Source organism: Physeter macrocephalus, chromosome 8 (assembly GCF_002837175.3).
Source record: "Physeter macrocephalus isolate SW-GA chromosome 8, ASM283717v5, whole genome shotgun sequence".
Classification (NCBI taxonomy): Eukaryota; Metazoa; Chordata; class Mammalia; order Artiodactyla; family Physeteridae; genus Physeter; species Physeter macrocephalus.
The window spans coordinates 129,766,566-129,787,528 of NC_041221.1; the positions used below are offsets into that span (position 1 = coordinate 129,766,566).

General features: G+C 37.7%; 1 pseudogene; it reads right to left on the minus strand.

Annotated features, from left to right (window-relative positions):
- Window positions 1-18,056: 18,056 nt before the first annotated feature.
- LOC112066520 (cytochrome c oxidase subunit 7C, mitochondrial-like) lies at window positions 18,057-18,248 on the minus strand (annotated as a pseudogene).
- Window positions 18,249-20,963: the final 2,715 nt, after the last annotated feature.

A 20,963-nucleotide genomic window follows, 5' to 3' on the forward strand; every position in this document is an offset into this window, starting at 1 on the left:
TTCAATAATTTTTCTTTTTAAAATTTTTGTCAATTTGATTACTGTATGTCTCAGCGTTTTTCTCCTTGGGTTTATCCTGCCTGGGACTCTCTGTGCTTCCTGGACTTGGGCAGCTATTTCCTTTCCCATGTTAGGGAAGTTTTTGACTAATCTCTTCAAATATTTTCTTGGGTCCTTTCTCTCTCTTTTCTCCTCCTGGGGCCCCTATAATGTGAATGTTATTGCATTTAATTCTGTCCAGAGGTCTCTTAGGCTGTCTTCATTTCTTTTCATTCTTTTTTCTTTATTCTGTTCCACGGCAGTGAATGCCACCATTCTGTCTCCAGGTCACTTATCCATTCTTTTGCATCAGTTATTCTCCTATTGATTCCTTCTAGTGTATTTTTCATTTCAGTTATTGTATTGTTCATCTCTGTTTGTTTGTTCTTTAATTCTTCTAGGTCTTTGTTAAACATTTCTGGCATCTTTTCGATCTTTGCCTACATTCTTTTTCCAAGGTGCTGGATCATCTTCACTATCATTATTCTGCATTCTTTTTCTGGATGGGTGCCTATCTCCACTTAATTTAGTTGTTTTTCTGGGGTTTTATCTTGTTCCTTCATCTGGTACATAGTCCTCTGCCTTTTCATCTTGTCTGTCTTTCTGTGAATGTGGTTTTCGCTCCACAGGTTGCAGAATTGTAGTTCTTCTTGCTTCTGCTATCGTCCCTCTGGTGGATGAGACTACCTAAGAGGCTTGTGCAAACTTCCTGATTGGAGGGACTGGTGGTGGGTAGAGCTGGGTGTTGCTTCGGTGCTTCCTGGACTTGGGCAGCTATTTCCTTTCCCATGTTAGGGAAGTTTTTGACTAATCTCTTCAAATATTTTCTTGGGTCCTTTCTCTCTCTTTTCTCCTCCTGGGGCCCCTATAATGTGAATGTTATTGCATTTAATTCTGTCCAGAGGTCTCTTAGGCTGTCTTCATTTCTTTTCATTCTTTTTTCTTTATTCTGTTCCACGGCAGTGAATGCCACCATTCTGTCTCCAGGTCACTTATCCATTCTTTTGCATCAGTTATTCTCCTATTGATTCCTTCTAGTGTATTTTTCATTTCAGTTATTGTATTGTTCATCTCTGTTTGTTTGTTCTTTAATTCTTCTAGGTCTTTGTTAAACATTTCTGGCATCTTTTCGATCTTTGCCTACATTCTTTTTCCAAGGTGCTGGATCATCTTCACTATCATTATTCTGCATTCTTTTTCTGGATGGGTGCCTATCTCCACTTAATTTAGTTGTTTTTCTGGGGTTTTATCTTGTTCCTTCATCTGGTACATAGTCCTCTGCCTTTTCATCTTGTCTGTCTTTCTGTGAATGTGGTTTTCGCTCCACAGGTTGCAGAATTGTAGTTCTTCTTGCTTCTGCTATCGTCCCTCTGGTGGATGAGACTACCTAAGAGGCTTGTGCAAACTTCCTGATTGGAGGGACTGGTGGTGGGTAGAGCTGGGTGTTGCTTCGGTGGTCAGAGCTCAGTAAAACTTTAATCTGCTTGTCTGCTGATGGGTGGGGCTGAGTTCCCTCCCTGTTGGTTGTTTGGCCTGAGGCAACCCAGCACTGGATCCTACCCAGCTCTTTGGTGGGGCTAATGGAAGACTCTGGGAGGGCTCACACCAAGGAGGACTTCCCAGAACTTCTGCTGCCAGTGTCCTTGTCCCTGTGGTGAGCAACAGCCACACCCTGCCTCTGCAGGAGACCCTCCAACACTAGCAGATAGGTCTGGTTCAGTCTCCTATGGGGTTGCTGCTCTTTCCCCTGGGTCCCGATGTGCACACTACTTTGTGCTGCCCTCCAAGAGTGGAGTCTCTGTTTCCCCCAGTCCTGTCGAAGTCCTGCAATTAAATCCTGCTAGTCTTCAAAGTCTGATTCTCTAGGAATTCCTCCTCCCATTGCCGGACCCCCCAGGTTGGGAATCCTAACGTGGGGCTCTGAACCTTCACTCCAGTGGGTGGACTTCTGTGGTATGAGTGTTCTCCAGTTTGTGAATCACCCACACAGCAGTTATGGGATTTGATTTTATTGTGATTGCGCCCCTCCTACCATCTCATTGTGGCTCCTCCTTTGTCTTTGGATGTGAGGTATCTTTTTTGGTGAGTTCCAGTGTCTTCCTGTCAATGATTGTTCAGCAGTTAGTTGTAATGCCAGTGCTCTCGCAAGAGGGAGTGAGTGCACATCCTTCTACTCTGCCATCTTGAACCAATCTGTGGCTACTTCTTTGTGTTTGGATGTAGAATATATTTTTTTTGGTAGGTTCCAGCATTTAAAAAAACTTTACTTGTTTGTTTTTCACTGCACTGGATCTTTGTTGTTGTGTGCGGTATTTTTTCTCCAGTTGCGGTGAGCGGGGCTACTCTTTGTTGCGGTGTGTGGTCTTCTCATTGTGGTGGTTTCTCTTGTTGCAGAGCATGGGATATAGGTGTGTGGGCTCAGTCGTTGTGGCTCACAGGCTCTAGAGTGCAGGCTCAGTGGTTTTGGCAACCGGGTTTAGTTGCTCTGCAACATGTGGAATCTTCCCGGACCAGGGTTCGAATCCGTGTCCCCTGCCTTGGCAGGCGGGTTCTTAACCATTACCCCACCAGGGAAGTCCCCAGCATTTTTTTGTAAATGGTTGTTCAGTAGTTTGTTATGATTTCGGTGTTTTTGTAAAGAGGTGAGCTCACGTCCTTCTACTCCACCATCTTGCAAAGTCCTTCCCAAAATGTGCATCTTTATTCTTACCAGGGAATTATTTTTTCAATAGGCTTCATCAGAGAAAAAAGTCATTACAGTGCAAACAAGCTAAAGGAAAAATATTTTTTCCCTGAAAACCCAAATGAATAGAATATGGTAGAGCTGGGCAGCAAATTGTCAGTGAGCATCTTGACTGCAGAAAACTCATCCACATCAATCAGTTCTAGGAGTCCTATGAGAGAACTGTAAAATGAGGTCACTGGAATGGATGAGCTACTTCCACTTGGAGAGGCTGTAATTCCAGTCCATAAGATGGGTCTTCAGTCACTTTTCCCAAAAAGGTGTAAAATGATCACCCCAAACCCAGGTAGTCTTTGTCCCCTCTGAAACAGAGTCATTCCAAGTACTCCTGCCAACATGAGCTGTGACTTGCATGGAGCATGCAGGCTGTGGTCTCAGCCTGTACCTATTCTTCAATTTGGTAATGTGGTGTATCACACTGATTGATTCATGGACATTGGAAAATTCTTGCATCCCTGGGTAAATCTCACTTGATCATGGTGTATGATCCTCTTTAATATTGTTGGATTTGGTTTACTAGAATTTTGTTGAGGATTTTTGTGTCTGTGTTCATCAGTGATATTGGCCTGTAATTTTCTTTTCTTTTTTTTTTTTGTGGTATCTTCATCTGGTTTTGGTATCAGGGTGATGATGACCTCATAGAATGAGTTTGGGAGTGTTCCTTTGAAGGTTTTTGGAATAGTTTCAGAAGGTTAGGTGTTAACTCTTCTCTAAATGTTTGGTAGAATTCACCTGTGAAGCCTCTGGTCCTGGACTTTTGCTTGTTGAGGGTTTTTAATCACACATTCAATTTCAGTACTTGTAGTTGGTCTGTTCATATCTTGTATTTCTTCCTGGTTCAGTCTTGGGAGATTGTGATGTACCTGTACATTTTGATATAGGTGTACCATTCCATATTCCCACCAGCAATGTATGTGAGATATAATTTCTTTTCATCTGTGTCAGCATTTGGTAATGTCACTATTATGTTACTGTTCTAATAGGTGTAGTGATAGCTTATTGTGGTCTTGATTTGCATTTCTCTCATGGCTAATGATGTTGAACATCTTTTCATGTGCTAGTTTGCCATCTGTATAATCCTTTTCAGTGAAATGTCTCTTCATGTCTATTGTTTTTTGTTTTGAGAGTTACTTATTATTCTGATGGGAGGAGTGGTAGGGAGGCATAATATTTTTTGGTGCTTTTTGGTTCTAAATGGATACTAAGAATTAAAAGTTATGACCTTAGAATATTCACACATGGACAAAGTGGCTATACTAGTTTGTATTTCCACCAGATCTTTCTTGTGTGCTCATTTCCCCCATACCTTTGTAAATATTTAATCTTATTAAACTTGTTATTTTTTGCCAAGTGGATGAGCAAAAGTAGATCCTACTCTTTTAATACTTTAGTATATTTTAAAATATACTCAGTCTCATTTGTCTGAGGCTGAGTCTATTTTCATAGGTTTTTGGATTTGTATTTACTCTTAAGATTAATTGTTTGTAGCCTTTGTCACTTTAAAAAATCAATATTTAATCACACAAATAATCTGTGTCTTATTCTTCATCATCTTTTTTTAAAAGGAAAATTACGAGTAAGGCTAAAGTCACCTTTGAATATCATCCTATTCCTTAACATATCAACCCAAACCTTAGTAGTTTAAAACAGCCACCATGAGTCTCTAGGTTGCCTGGGTAGTTCAACTGATTGGGGCTGACCTAGCTATAAGCTGGCTGGATGACTGTGGTCTGGTTGTCCTGGATGGTCTAGAGTGGAAAGACTTTGCTTTTCCCCACTTATCCTTCCATTAGGGCATTCTGGAAATGTTCTCATTATGAGTCCAAGGAAGGAAATGGAAACATGTAAGCATTTTTTGAAGACTTTGCTTGTATCCCATTTACTACTATCCCACTGGCTAAAGCAAATTACATGGTTAGGTCCAGAGACATTGTGAGGGCACTGCTAAAAATCATAGATACAGGGAGGTATGAAACAATGGGGCCATTAAAGCAGTCAGTCTACCATAGTCTACCCTTTGGCCATGATTAATCTCCTCCCTCCCATATGCAAATTATACTCACCCCCATTCCAGGATCCTCCAAAAATTTTCCAATCATGTCATTATGCTTGGAGTCTAGGACCTCATGATCAACATCAGATCTGCATATGGCTCCCTGGATGCAGCTTCTCTTTATCTGGGGACTTGTGAACTAAAAAGACAAGTTACTGCTCTCTGCTCCCAAATACAATGGTGAGACAAGGACAGGACACTTGCAACAGACACTCCCATTTAAAGGGAAAGAATGGGGAGGGCATATTGAATCACTGTTCATAGCAATTCTAAAATCAAGGTGGAAAAATAGTGCCAGGTTCCCCTATTTTTGGCAGGACTTCACTCCAGGTACCTCCTACTTCAGGGATGGTGAATGTCCTTCTCTTTTGCCTGCTCCGTGCAGCTTGTGAGATCTTAGTTCCCTCACCAGGGATTGAACCCGGGCCCACAGCAGTGAAAGTGCCAAGTCTTAACCACTGGACCACCAGGGAATTCCCGGATGGTGAATGTCCTTTGAATGGCACGTAATTCTGCTTACCAGGAGTGGCTTTCTTGTCCATTATATTCCAAGGCCCTTGACATCACCCTCTGAGGTGTTGTTAATTTTCCATTGCCCTCCTTTGGCCACTCCTGAAGAGAAAATATGCCCTTTGCACAATTTCTCAGCCTTTTTCCTGTCCAGAGGACTTTTTACATTTTGAACAGTTTCAGCCCAGTCTGGAGGCACTTATACAATATCCTCAAAAACTTTATGGATTTTCTTTGTATCTGATTCTATTCAACTGCATTTTCTAAAAGCTATACCCATAATTTTTAAAGAGCTTCACCTTTTCTATGCCTGATCACTGTTACTCTGGTTTTGTCAGGCAATATTCTTAAGATTCCTGGGTTCAGCAGAGAGGGTCTGTAAGGCAAAACCTCAAGCTTTCGCTTATGTCAAGTTTTTTATTGCCCCATTAGCCAAAGCAAGTCATATTTTTAAGCCCAGAGTCAGTATGAGCAAGCACTACAAAAAGGCATAGATGGAAAAAAAAAAAAAAAAGGGCAGAGTTGAATGCCCATCTATCCATTTCTCTATTGGGTTACCTTTTTCCTGGGAGTCTTTATATATGCTGGATACTTTGTTAAGTGTGTGATAAATGTACTTTTCAGTATACAGCATGACTTTTCATGTTGTTTATTTGGTTTTTACCTTTTATACTTTAACATTTTTATTTAGTCATATTTAAAATTTTTAATTTATATTTATATCTGTTCATTATTTGTTTGAAAGAGCTTTCTAAGTTCCCATTTTCTTATAAAGCTTTGACTTTTTCGGGGAAGTTTAGATCTCTCCTCTATCTGGAATTTCCTTTTTTTAAATTGAAGCATAGTTGATTTACAATATTGTGCTAGTTTCAAGGGTACAGCAAAGTGATTTTATATATATTCTTTTTCAAATTATTTTCCATTATAGGTTATTACAAGATGTTGAATATAGTTGCCTGTGCTGTACAGTAAATCCTTGTTTATCTATTTTATATATAGTAGTGTGTATCTGCTAATCCCATACTCCTAATTTATGCCTCCCTAGAATTTACTTTAGAGAATAGTATGTAGGGACATAATTATTGTTTCCCCAAATGGAGAATCAATTGCCTCAATAACATTATTAAAAGGTCCAGTTTCCTCCCACTGATTTGTTATGCCTCTATATACACACGAATCCATTTCTGAGCTCTCAATTACATTCTTCTGGTCTATTTGCCTGTCCTTACACTAATACAAACAATATTAATTTCTATAGTTTTATAATATGTTTTGATGTTCAGTAGGGCAAGCTCCACTCTTCTTTTTCAAACTTGTTTTTACTACATTTGTATATGTACATTTAAAAAAATTAATTTATTTTTCTATTAAGACAAAATTTTTAGAGCAGTTTATGCTTCTTAGCAAAATTGAGGGAAAGGTATAGAGATTTCCCACATCCTGCCCCCACACATGCACAGCCTCGCCTGCTATCAGCATCCCTCACTAGAGTGGTACATTTGTTACAATTGATGAGCCTATGTTGACATGTTACCCAAAGTCCAATAGGTTACATTAGGGTTCATGCTTGGCGTTGTACATTCTATTGGTTTGCACAAATGTATAATGACATGTATCCATCCTTAGGTTATCATACAGAATATTTTCACTCCCCTAGAAATCCTCTGTGCTCTACCTATTCATCCCTCCCTCCTCCTAACCTTGGCAACCACTGATATTTTATTGTCTTCATAGTTTTGCCTTTTCAAAATGTCATATGGTTGGAATCATACAGTATGTAGCCTTTTCAGATTGGCTTCTCTCACTTGGTAATATGCATTTAAGGTTCCTTCATATCTTTTCATGGCTGGATAGCTCATTTCTTTTTAGTGCTGAATAATATTCCGTCGTCTGGATGTACCACAGTTTATCTATTCACCTACTGAAGAACATCTTAGCTGCTTTCAGTTTTAGAAATTATGAATAAATGTGCTGTAAACATTCGTGAGCAAGTTTTTATGTGGGCATGAGTTGTCATCTCCTAAGGGTGGATATCAAGGAGTACAATTGCTGGATTACATGGGTAGGAGTATGTTTAGTTTCATAAGAAACAACCAAACTGTCTTCCAAAGTAACTGTACCATTTTTATATTTACATTTTCATAAGCATTTAATTAATTAATTTGATTATCACAATAAGTTTAGTGCACATTCATCATCTCATATTGATACAACATTAAAGAATAGAAAAAAAGTTTTCATTGTGATGACTCTCAGGATTTGCTCTCTTAACAACTTTCGTATGTAACATACAGCAATGTCAATTATATTTATCATGTTGTAGGTTACATCCCTAGTACTTATTTATCTTATAACTGGAAGTTTGTACCTTTTGACTGCCCTCATCCAGTTCCCCCTCCCCACCCTCATATGCATGTCAGAATACCTTATGCAATTCCTTGAAAAACCTTGTTGGTATTAGAATTGTGATTGCATTGGATTTATAGATTATTGGGGAGAGAATTGATAATTTTATTATAAATCCTCCCAGTCTCGAAAATGGTTTACCTCTCCAGTTAGGTCATGTTTTAATTATCCTTTAATTAAGTCTTATAGTTGTACTATTGCTTGTATATTTGTTATTAGGTATATTCCAAGATACATTATGGTACTGATATCTTTGTTTTGTTTTGTTTTGTTTAATTAATTTATTTATTTTTGGCTGCACTGGGTCTCCATTGCTGTGCGTGGGCTTTTCTCTAGCTGTGGTGAGAAGGGGCTACTCTTCATTGCGGTGCGCGGGCTTCTCACTGCGGTGTCTTCTTTTGTTTCAGAGCACGGGCTCTATCTAGGTGCGCGGGCTTCAGTAGTTGCGGCACGTGGGCTCAGTAGTTGTGGTTCATAGGCTCTAGAGCACAGGCTCAGTAGTTGCGGTGCACGGGCTTAGTTCCTCCGCGGCATGTGGGATCTTCCTGGACCAGGGCTCGAACCCATGTCCCCTGCCTTGGCAGGAGGATTCTTAACCACTGCACCACCAGGGAAGACCCTGATATCTTTCTTTTTCTACTATATATTATAATTGGTTAGTGTTAGTATACAGGAGCTATTGATTTTTTGTCATATAAAAGTTTGACTTTCTTGCAGTCAAATTTATGTTTTTGTTTTTAATTGCTTCTGAATTTTGAGACATAGTAAGGAAAGTTTTCCTCACTTTTTCCAGTCATGCTGGATATTCACCCATGTTTTTTTTCTAATTCTTGTATGGTTTCATTTTTAACTTTTAGAACTCTGATTTGTTTGGAATTTATCCTGGAGTTTAGTGTAAGAAACTGATCAAGTTTTATCTTCTCTATGACAATCTAGTGTACCAACACTAATTTTTCCTTAAAGCTCATCTTTTCCCTGCTGATTTGAGATAGTGCATTATTGTAAACGAAATTTTCATATTTCTGGATTTTCTCTTTCATTCCATTGGCCTGTGTGTCTAGTCATGCATAGTATCACGCTGTTTTAATCATAGAGGCTTTATCTTGAGTTTTCATATCTGGTAGGTGTGTGTGAGATTTATTTTAGCACTCAGTGGGTCCTTTCTTCCTGCAGATGCATATATTGATATTGATACGTCTTTAGTTGTGGGCCATGTTTAATGTTTATTTTTCTTCCCTCTACTTTCCCCTCACTAATTTTCTTATGTAGTTTCTATCTTTCTATTCCTTGGTGTCCTGTTCTAAAAGCGTTTCTGGCCTCTGATTCCTTCTTTAGATGTATCCATCCTGCAACTCAGCCCTTTTATTGAGTTTTTTAAATCTCAGAAGTTTAATTTTTATTAAGAGTGTTGATTTTTCATAGCCTATTCTTTTTATTTAATGGATGTGTTATCCTCATATTTTTCTAAGTATGTAAATATAATATTCTTATGATAAAAAATCCTGTCCTAATTGCTCTCCTAACTCTATTTCCTTGGACTTAGCTGTCCTGTTTGCCAAGTTTCCCTCTCTCAGGTTGTTGGTGTTTGGTGATCCATCACTGTGCACTTTTCTTTAGCTGAGTGACCCTTAGTGTCTGCCTGGTCTGTGCACAGTGCGTTTGTCAGGATGGGTGGGAACCACTATTGCTGCTTTCCTGAGAAGGACATCTTGGGGGCTGATCTTCTGGGCATAAGTGAGCCTTGTCCCCCTTTCCACTAGCATTGTTTCCTTCTATTTGGGATAGTACCTATCTCTCTTACCTAAGCATCCACAACCACTGCTCCTCCCTGGAGGCAGGCACCTTCATGATGATGCTGGGCACATTGTGGGTGGTGGTGGGAATGAGCAGGTTTACATCTGTGTTTGTGTTACCAGGTCTCTGTTAGTCACCATGGACCCAGGCCTTCTCTGGCCCTGAGTTTCCACCATGAGCATGATACTTTTTTTTTCCCCACCCTTTCTTTTCCTTCTTCTTCTTCTTCTTCTTTTTTTTTTTTTGCTAAGTGAATTGTTTTTATTCTGTATCCTGGCCAGTGGCATCCCTTTGCAGTTTTCAGCTTTCTCTCTCTTTTTTGCCTTTCTTGGATTCCTCACATTTTGTGGTCAACTAGAGTTTCCTTTCTTGTTTTAAACATAAGTACAGTATATATTTATTATTAACGATTTTGCCAACACTTTTATGGATTTGTTGCCAAAGGAGAATATTGTGGCCTTGATTTAGCTTACCATCTTGAAAGTGACACTTTATTGTTTTTTTCTCTTTTCTTTCCTTTTTGGAATTTAGAAATGAATTTTTGTTTATTAAAAAAATTAGAAATTTATACCCACCATCCAGAGCCATATTTATATTAAGAATAGATTATTACAGTTTACCGTTTATACTTGTATATTTACACTTTAAATAATAAGTATAGCAATGAATTAATTTTTAAAAAATAAGACAGAGTAAGGGATAAATGTTGCAATTCTTTCAAGATTCTTAAATTATTTACAGTCTGGGTCTAACTTTAAAAATGTGTTCATTATATAGGGCAGTGTATAGCAAACTCTGATGTGCCCACCTATTATCCACCATCTGCTCTGTCACATGTCAATATCCTGCCATATTTTCTTTAGATTAAAAAATAATAGGATATTACAGATACAGTTGAAGTCTCTTACATGCCCTTCCCTTATCCTATTCTCTTCACTCTCACTCCTGAGCTAACCCCTGATAGGGATTCTTTTGGTTGTCTTTATTATGTTTTTGTACGATCATTACATATGAATGTAACAATAGGCAGTGTATAGTATATTTTCAATGTTTTAAAACCTTTATATATAAATGACAACATATTGTACACATCTTCAAGTAAGTTGATTTTTAAACTCAATCTTATGTTTTTGAGATTTATCCATGTTAATACATGTAACTCTAATTCATTCATTTAACATTTCCTTTCTGTGATTAGACGATGATTGTTTTAAAAATAAATTTGTTTATTTTTATTTTGGGCTGCGTTGCGTCTTTGTTGCTGCTTGTGGGCTTTCTCTAGTTGCCGTGAGTGGGGGCTACTCTTTGTTGCAGTGTGCAGGCTGCTCACTGTGGTGGCTTCTCTTGTTGCAGAACAGAGTCTCTAGGCACGCCGGCTTCAGTAGTTGTGGCACGTGGGCTCAGTAGTTGTGGCTCGCGGGCTCTAGAGTGCAGGCTCAGTAGTTGTGGAGCATGGGCTTAGTTGCTCCGCGGCATGTGAGATCTTCCCTGACCAGGGCTTGGACTCGTGTCCCCTGCATTGGCAGGCAGCTTCTTAACCACTGTGCCACCAGGGAAATCCTAGACCACAATTTTTTATCTGTTTTTAAAATTTTTTTTATTTTTTTTGCCAATGGTCATTTAGGTTGTTTCCAATTTTTCTTTATTACAAACAGTGGTACTGTGAACATTCTTTAAATGTTACTTTGCATATGTGCTAGACTCTCTAAGGTATATACTTAGAAATGTAACTGCTGGATTACAGGATATACACATCTTTAACTTAATTAGATTTTGCCAAATTGCTCTCCAGAGTGGTGGTGCCAATTTGTACTTCCTCTAGAAGTGTATAAAGACCCTGTTTCCCCAGGAACTCATCAGAACTGGTTGCTATTGGACTTGTTAATTACTGCCAGTCTTATGAGGGTGAAATTGTACTGCAATGTAAATTTAAAGAGCATTTTCCTAGTTATTAATGAAACTGAGTAACATTTCATTTTATTGTTGCCCATCAGGTTTCACTTCTGTGATATGTGTGTTTATCCATCCTATATATAATAGTTTGCACCTGCTCATCCCAAACTCCCAATCCATCCCTCCCCTCCCCCCTCCCCCTTGGCAACCACAAGTCTGTTCTCTATGTCTGTGAGTCCATTTCTGTTTCATAGATATGTTCATTTGTGTTGTATTTTAGATTCTTCACATAAGTGATATCATATGGTACTTATCTTTCTCTTTCTGACTTACTTCACTTAGTATGATAATCTCTAGGTCCATCCATGTTGCTGCAAATGGCATTATTTCATTCTTCTTTATGGCTGAGTAGTATTCCATTATCTATATGTAACACATCTTCTTTATCCATTCATCTGTCGATGGACATTTAGGTCGTTTCCGTGTCTTGGCTATTGTGAATAGCGCTGCTGTGAACATAGGGGCACATGTATCTTTTTGAGCTAGAGTTTTGTCTGGATATATGCCCAGGAGTGGGATTGCTGGATTACATGGCAACTCTATTTTTAGTGTTTTGAGGAACCTCCATGCTGTTTTCCATAGTGGCTGCACCAATTTACATTCCCACTAACAATGTAGGGGGGTTCCCTTTTCTCCACCCTCTCTAGCATTTGCTCTTTGTAGATTTTTAAAATGATGGCCATTCTGACTGGTGTGAGGTAGTACCTCACTGTAGTTTTGATTTGCATTTCTCTTAGCGATGTTGAGCCTCTTTTCATGTGCCTATTGCCCATCTGTATTTCTTCTTTGGAGAAATGTCTATTTAGGTCTTCTGCCCATTTTTCAATTGGGTTGTTTCTGTTTTTGTTGTTGAGTTGTATGAGCTGTTTGTATATCTTGGAAATTTGTCCAGATATTTTATGTTTTCTTCTAAAGGTTTTATAGTTTTGCTCTAAATTTATCTTATCTCAATATGGATAGTTAATTATCTTAGAACCACTGATTGAATTGCATATATTTTCTCCCTGATTTTTAAAAATCCTGCTTCTTATGCTGTGTATCTGGCTCATCTATCTGTCTGTCTAACTATCTACCTATCTATCTATCTAATCTGTTTCTGACCTTTCTACTCAGTTCCGTTGGTGTATTTACTCATTCCTGCAGCAATATGACTATATTTTAATGGTTATAGATTTGTAAGAAATCTTATCTACCATTTCCTACCCCCTAGATTGTCTTGGCTATTCTTGGTCTTATCTGAATTTGATTAGATTTGATTGGAAGTACATAAAATTTATAGTTAATTTGGGGGAGAACATCTACCTTTAGGATATTGGGTCTTCCCAGTCATGAACATATATCATCATTTGTATCAGTCTTTTAAATGTCTTTTATAAACATATAACTTTCTCTATACAACACTTGCATATACTTTGGTTAGATTTATCCTTTGGTACCTTGTATTTTTTGTGCTATTATATATTATGCATCATTTAAAAATGACATTTTCAAATTGTTTGTATAAAATCACAAGTGACTTTTCTGTATGTCTTGTCAAAGTTGCCAAACTCTTTTATTTGTTCTTAATAGTATGTCTTTAGAAGCTCTTTGATTTCCCACATATTTATATACACCATAAATAATAACTTTTTTGTTTTTCCTTTTCAATCTTATGTTTGTCTGCCATCCACCCACCCACCCATATCTATCTATCAGTCCCTCCTTCTGTCCATCCATCTTATTACCTATACTTGCTAGAGTCTCTGGCACCATACTGAAAGGAGGGGAGACAGTGAACATTCTTTGTTTTCTTTTATTGAAGTTACAACATTGTGTTAGTTTCAGGTGTACAGCAAAGCGATTCAGTTATATAAATATGTATATATAGTCAGATTATTATCCATTACAGTTTATTGTAAGATATTGAATATTGTTCCCTATGTTATATAGTAAATCCATGTTGCTTATCTATTTTATGTATAATAGTTTGTATCTATTAATTCCATACTCCTAATTTATCCCCTCCCGTTGTGGAGCACAGGCTCCGGACGCGCAGGCTCAGCGGCCGTGGCTCAGGGGCCCAGCCGCTCCGCGGCATGTGGGATCTTCCCGGACCGGGGCACGAACCCGTGTCTCCTGCATCGGCAGGCGGACTCTCAACCACTGCGCCACCAGGGAAGCCCCATTTGTATTATTTTTTAGTTTCTACATATAAGTGATATCATATAATATTTGTCTTTCTCTGACTTCACTTAGTATGATAATCTCTAGGTTCAACCATGTTGCTGCAAATGGCAATGTTTCATTCTTTTTTATGGCTGAGTAATATTCCATTGTGTGATATATATATATATATATATATATATGCACACACACACACACACATACATATATATATATACCACACATTCTTAAACCAGTCATATATTTGATGGACACTTGTGTTGCTTCCATGTCTTGGCTGATATAAATAGTGCTGCTATGAACATTGGGGTGCATGTATCTTTTCAAATTAGAGTTTTAATCTTTTCCAGATGTATGCCCGGGAGTGGCATTGTTGGATAATATGGTGGCTCTATTTTTAGTTTTTTAAGGAATCTCCATTAGACATTGAACATTCTTGATTTGTTGCTGACTCTAAAGAGAATGAGTTTAACCTGTCACCTAAAATATGATGTGGGATTTAGTTACCTCTATTAGTTAAGATAATATTAGATGCTGTAACAGACCTCAAAATCTCAGTGTCTGCAGCAAAAAGTGAGTTTATTTTCTGCTCAGTTAACTTTCATGTCATGTATTTCTGGTGGGTGGACAGTTATCTAAATGATCACACAAGGGACCCAAGTCCTCTCCAAAATGTGGCTTCTAAGGCCACCATGGAAGCAGAAGGAACATGGAAGGGTCATACATAGGAGAATTTTATGCATCAGGCCTGGAAGTGGTGTGTACCACTTATGCCTACTTTCCAGTGGCCAGAGCTCAGTCATATGGCCACACATAACTGTGATGGAGGCTGGATTCTGCAGTGGACTGGTGTGCCTGGAAGGAAGAAAGAATGAGGTTTGTGAACAGCTGGGTAGTTTTTGCTGCAGTCTGCCCTTGCATGTACAAAAGATCTATTTCAATCTTTGTCACACATGTAACATGGTGCCCTCTCCCCAAGGGATACAAGCCAGGGCACATCTAGTTGCTCCTTCTAGATCAAATACCAGGAGCTATCTGGGAGATGCGCAGGCTCTCCTTTAGGTCCTGATATAGTTTCATGTCATCCGATGAGCTGTGAACTCATAAGACAAGTCCCGGCCCTCCCCTTGCCTAAGCAAATGACCAGTGGTGAAGCAAGTGCAGGATGGAGCCCTACATGAATTTCTCTTTAGAAAAGGAAAGATGACTACATACACAGCATTTCCTGGTCAGCAGTAATGATGAAATGCTGCCAGGCAGGCTCCGGGAGGTCCCCCTGTCCACTCGGTTTCAAGTGCCAGTAATTGTACCCATTGGGCATTACTAGCGATAATTCTCAAAACTAATTTATTTCCCAAGGGAGTTCCCTTCTATTACTAATTAGTTAAGAGTTTTTTTTAAAAATCATAAATGGGTGTTTAATTGTATCAGGTGCTTTTTCTGTATCTATTGAGGGGATCACAGATTTTTCTTCCTTAATATGTTAATGTAGTGAATTACACTAGTATCTTAGAATTTATCAATGCTTGTATTACTGGGATATGCTCTTCTTGGTCATGAGGTATTATCTTCTAAAAATCTGATTTGCTAGAGTTTTATTTGGAATTTTTCTATCATTGTTCATAAGTGAGATCGGCCCATAATTTTCATTTCTTTTACTATTCTTGTCTGGCATTTGTTTTAAGAATTTCCCAGCATCATAAAATGAATTGAGGAGCTTTTCCTTCTTTCTATTTTCTGAAACATTTTGTGTAAGATAGAGATGCCTCTTAAAGTGTCTGGGCCTGGTGTTTTGTTTTTGTGAGTTGATTAACTATTGATTTGCTTTCTTTTTTTTTTTTTTTTTTTGTCGTACGCGGGCCTCCCTCTGCTGTGGCCTCTCCCGTTGCGGAGCACAGGCTCCGGACGCGCAGGCTCAGCGGCCATGGCTCACGGGCCCAGCCGCTCCGCGGCATGTGGGATTCTCCCAGACCGGGGCGCAAACCCGGTTCCCCTGCATCGGCAGGCGGACGCGCAACCACTGTGCCACCAGGGAAGCCCCTGATTTGCTTTCTTTTATAGGCTTATTCAAGTTTTCCATTTCTTCTTGAGTTCATTTTGGCAAACCATTTTTCTAGGAAATGGTCCATTTCATTTACGTTTTCATATAAATTGCATAAAGTTGTTTGTAGTAATCTGTTATGTTTAAAAAAATCTCTGCTAAATCTGTGAAAACTATGTCTTCTTTTTTGTTCCTAATGTTGTTTATACTCTCTTTCCTGATCAGTCTTGCTGTGGGTTTGCTATTTTATTAGTTTTTGCAAAGAATCAGCTTTTTGTTTTATTAATCCTTGTTGTCATTTGTTTTCTATTTAAAAAATGTCTGCACTTACTCTCTTTTTTTGCTTTCCATTTTCTTCAGGTTTATTCTGCTGTTCTTTTTGTAATTTCTTGAGCTGAATTCTCAGATCTCTGCTGTCTAAACTTTTTATTCTTTTCTAATATAGACTTTTTTTTTCGAATACACATATTTCCCTCCATCTGTGGTTGTATGTGCATCATACAAGTTCTGATATATATCTCTAATAGATATCAGATAATATATATAGATGTATCTCTAATCACTTAATGCGTAATAGTTTCTAATGTCCATTATAATTTCTTCTTTGACTTACAAATTATTAACAATTACACATTTAAGTCTCCAAAAGTACAGAAATTCTTTGGTCATCTTTTCTGTTATTGATTTCTGTTTTACTGAATTATGATTAGAGAACATGTTTTATGATTTTGATTATGTGGTACTGAAAAAGTTTTTTTATGGCATTGTGCCTGGTACATGGTTTTTTGTGTAGTTTGGTGTGAGTTTGAAAATGTTTTGTTTTCTCTAATTGCAGGGTTCTACACACATCTCTCAGTCAAGCTTATTTGTTGTGTGGTTCAAATATTCTATCCCTATCACTTTTTATTTGCTCAAGACAATTATTGAGAGAGCTATGTTAAAATCTCCTGGCATGATGGTAGATTTTTGGTTCCTCCTTGTAACACTATCAAATTTGCTTTATATACTTTGAGGCTATGGTTTTATAATTTGTTTTATCTGCCTGGTGAATGGCAAGTTTTATCATGTAGTAACTCTCTTTAACCTTGCTGTTTGCTCTAAAGTCTACTGTGAGCTATTAATATGACCAGAACAGTTAAAAAATTTTTTATTTTATATTGGAGTATAGTTTTTTTTCCAGCACTTAAAATATTTTTATATAGCTCAGTGAATGTAAAAACAGGAAGGAGGCTCTATTCCCATTTCCTCCAAGAAAATCCAGAATGTTACATTTGTATTTGAGCAAAGATTCGAACCAAGAATTCAAAATCATTTTATGAACCCTAAACTCTTACTCTTGCTTCTACTGTTCCCAAAAGTAGAAATTCTTAATGTTATATAGAAAAACTCTCCAAGCACAGAATAACATCTGACTCATCAATGGATAATCAAAAAACAACACACAAATACATGGAATGGTTGGACAAAGTCATTTAGACTAAATTGCCTCCATATTTAAGTAGTTGCCAGGTGGTTATTGAAGAGCCTAAAGAAAGGTATTCTAGGGACCAAATTGGGATTAGAATATTCAGTAGCTAATTACTTTTCCCCTGCCCTAATATAAAGCCCCAGGAACTAAGTCATTACATTTTAAGTGGTAAACAGCATTTCACTACTCATAATTTTGATTCACTGATACAATTACTAATCAGAGCCATCTTGTAACCCATTTCTATTAGTCAAAGCTGCAGAATAAAATGGGAATATTTCCTATATTGTCTATTATATAGACATTCCATTTCAAATATTCCTTCATTCGTTCTAAAAAAGACTAATGTTGGTCAGTAGCACATTTATCAAGTGAAAAATTTCAGTTTTAGGGTACAGGTATAGATGAATAAAATGAAACTCTTGAACTTAAATCTGCATGCACTACTGGTTTTCCTAATGGTTAACTAATTGTCACTCATGGAGAAAAATGAATTTATTCCTTCAAAGTAAAAAAAGACTAAAAGTGTATCTTTTTTCTCCCCTTAAATTAAAAAAACTTACAGGACAAAGTTTGCATTTCTCTTTTACAGTGAATTACTGACAAATTCCTGAACCAGCAAACAAAAATTAAAATTCAGAATTTAAGATCAAGAAGCAAGCTAAATCATGTAATATTTAATTAAGAAACTAATAATGGAATATTACCCAAATAAAATGTAAGCACAAGCTCAGTTAGCATGTTCCATATTTCAGAGAAGAAGCATTAAGTGTTTATGCCATAAGTTTATTTACAAATATATCTAGGATGCTGAGTTCAAGAGTTTGATCCTTTTTTCAAAAAGACTGCCCCTCTTAAAATCTGCTCTACATATCTGTCTCATGGATTATTTTTTAAGCAGTTGCTGTCTTACTCTAAAAAAAGGCACAGCAAATCCAGACCCAAAGTACAAAGTCATAATAGCTAGCAACTGCTACTTCTTTTCTACTGAAAATGGCAAATTCTTCCCTGGACCCTCCTCATAGTGGCTCCTACGGACCACAGAGATTGTGAACCTCTGGATGCTCTATCCTAACATAGTGCTGTGGGAAGCTCTGCGAAACGAGCCGAGACTGAAGGTGCAAGAAATGGTGGTGGCACACCAAGCTGTATTGGAGCATAGTTGAGTAGCAATGTTGTGTTAGTTTCAGGTGTACAGCAAATTGATTGAGTTATATATATACTTGTATCTATTCTTTTCAAGTTTTTTCCCCATTTAGTTTATTATGGAGTATTGAGCAGAGTTCCCTGTGCTATACAGTAGGTCCTTGGTTATCTATTTTATGTTTTATTTTTTTTCAAAATTTTATTTTATTTATTTTAAACATCTTTCTTGGAGTATAATTGCTTTACAATGTTGTATTAGGTTATCTGTTTTAAATAGAGCAGTGTGTACATGCCAATCCCAAACTCCCAATTTATCCCTCCCCCTTCTACCCTGGTAAGCATAAGTTCATTCTCTAAGTCAGTGAGTATGTTTCTATTTTGTAAATAAGTTTATTTGTATCATTTTTTTTAAGATTCCACATATAAATGATATCATATGATATCTGTGTTTCTCTGTCTGACTTAATTACGTAGTATGATAATCTCCAGGTCCATCCATGTTGCAGCAAATGGCATTATTTCATTCTATTAAATGTCTGTGTAATATTCCATTGTATATACGTACCACATCTTCTTTATCCATTTCTCTGTCGATAGCCATTTAGCTTGTTTCCATGTCTTGGCTATTGGAAACAGTGCTGCAATAAACACTGGGGTGCAGTATCTTTTTGAATTATGGTTTTCTCAGGGTATATGCCCAGTAGTGGGATTGCTGGGTCGTATGGTAGTTCTATTTGTAATTTTTTCAGGAACCTCCATACTGTTTTCCATAGTGGCTGTATCAATTTACATTCCCACCAGCAGTGCAAGAGGGTTCCGTTTTCTCCACACCCTCTCCAGCATTTATTGTTTCTAGAGTTTTTGATGATGGCCATTCTGACCAGTGTGAGATGATGTCTCATTGTAGTCTTGATTTTCATTTCTTTAATGATTAATGATGTTGAGCATAACTTCATGTGCTTGTTGGCAATCTGTATATCTTCTTTGGAGAAATGTCTACTTAGGTCTTCTGCCCATTTTTGGATTGGGTTGTTTGTTTTTCTGATACTGAGCTTCATGAGCTGCTTGTAAATTCTGGAGATTAATCCTTTGTCAGTTGCTTCATTTGCAAATATTTTCTCCCATTCTGAGGGCTGTCTTTTAATCTTGTTTATGGTTTCCTTTGCTGTGCAAAAGCTTTTAAGTTTCATTAGGTCCCATTTGTTTATTTTTGTTTTTATTTCCATTTCTCTAGGAGGTGGGTCAAAAAGGATCTTGCTGTGATTTATGTCATAGAGTGTTCTGCCTATGTTTTCCTCGAAGAGTTTGATAGTGTCTGGCCTTACATGTAGGTCTTTAACCCATTTTGAGTTTATTCTTGTGTGTGGTGTTAGGGAGTGTTCTAATTTCATACTTTTACATGTACCTGTCCAGTTTACCCAGCACCACTTATTGAAGAGGCTGTCTTTTCTCCACTGTATATCCTTCCCTCCTTTATCAAAGAAAAGGTGACCATATGTGTGTGGGTTTATCTCTGGGCTTTCTATCCTGTTCCATTGATCTATATTTCTGTTTTTGTGCCAGTACCATACTGTCATGATTCCCGTAGCCTTGTAGTATAGTCTGAGGTCAGGGAGCCTGATTCCTCCAGCTCCATTTTTCGTTCTCAAGATTGCTTTGGCTATTCGGGGTCTTTTGTGTTTCCATACAAATTGTGAAATTTTTTGTTCTACTTCTGTGAAAAATGCCAGTGGTAGTTTGACAGGGATTGCATTGAATCTGTAGATTGCTTTGGGTAGTAGAGTCATTTTCACAATGTTGATTCTTCCAATCCAAGAACATGGTATATCTCTCCACCTATTTGTATCATCTTTGAGAATGATGCTGGCTGTGGGTTTGTCATATATGGCCTTTATTATGTTGAGGAAAGTTCCCTCTATGCCTACTTTCTGCAGGGTTTTTATCATAAATGGGTGTTGAATTTTGTCAAAAGCTTTCTCTACATCTATTGAGATGATCATATGGTTTTTCTCCTTCAAGTTGTTAATATGGTATATCACATTGATTGATTTGAGTATATTGAAGAGTCCTTGCATTCTTGGAATAAACCTCACTTGATCATGGTGTATGATCCTTTTAATGTGCTGTTGGATTCTGTTTGCTAGTATTTTGTTGAGGATTTTTGCATCTATGTTCATCAGTGATATTGGCCTGTAGTTTTCTTTCTTTGTGATGTCTGAAGAATCCTTGCATTCCTGAAATAAACCCCACTTGATCATGGTGTATGATCCTTTTAATGTGCTGTTGGATTCTGTTTGCTAGTATTTTGTTGAGGATTTTTGCATCTATGTTCATCAGTGATATTGGCCTGTAGTTTTCTTTCTTTGTGACGCCTTTGTCTCGTTTTGGTATCAGGGTGATGGTGGCCTCATAGAATGAGTTTGGGAGTGTTCCTCCCTCTGCTATCTTTTGGAAGAGTTTGAGAAGGATAGATGTTAACTCTTCTCTAAATGTTTGATAGAATTCGCCTGTGAAGCCATCTGGTCCTGGGCTTTTGTTTGTTGGAAGATTTTTAATCACAGTTTCAATTTCAGTGCTTGTGATTGGTCTGTTCATATTTTCTATTTCTTCCTGGTTCAGTCTCGGCAGCTTGTGCATTTCTAAGAAT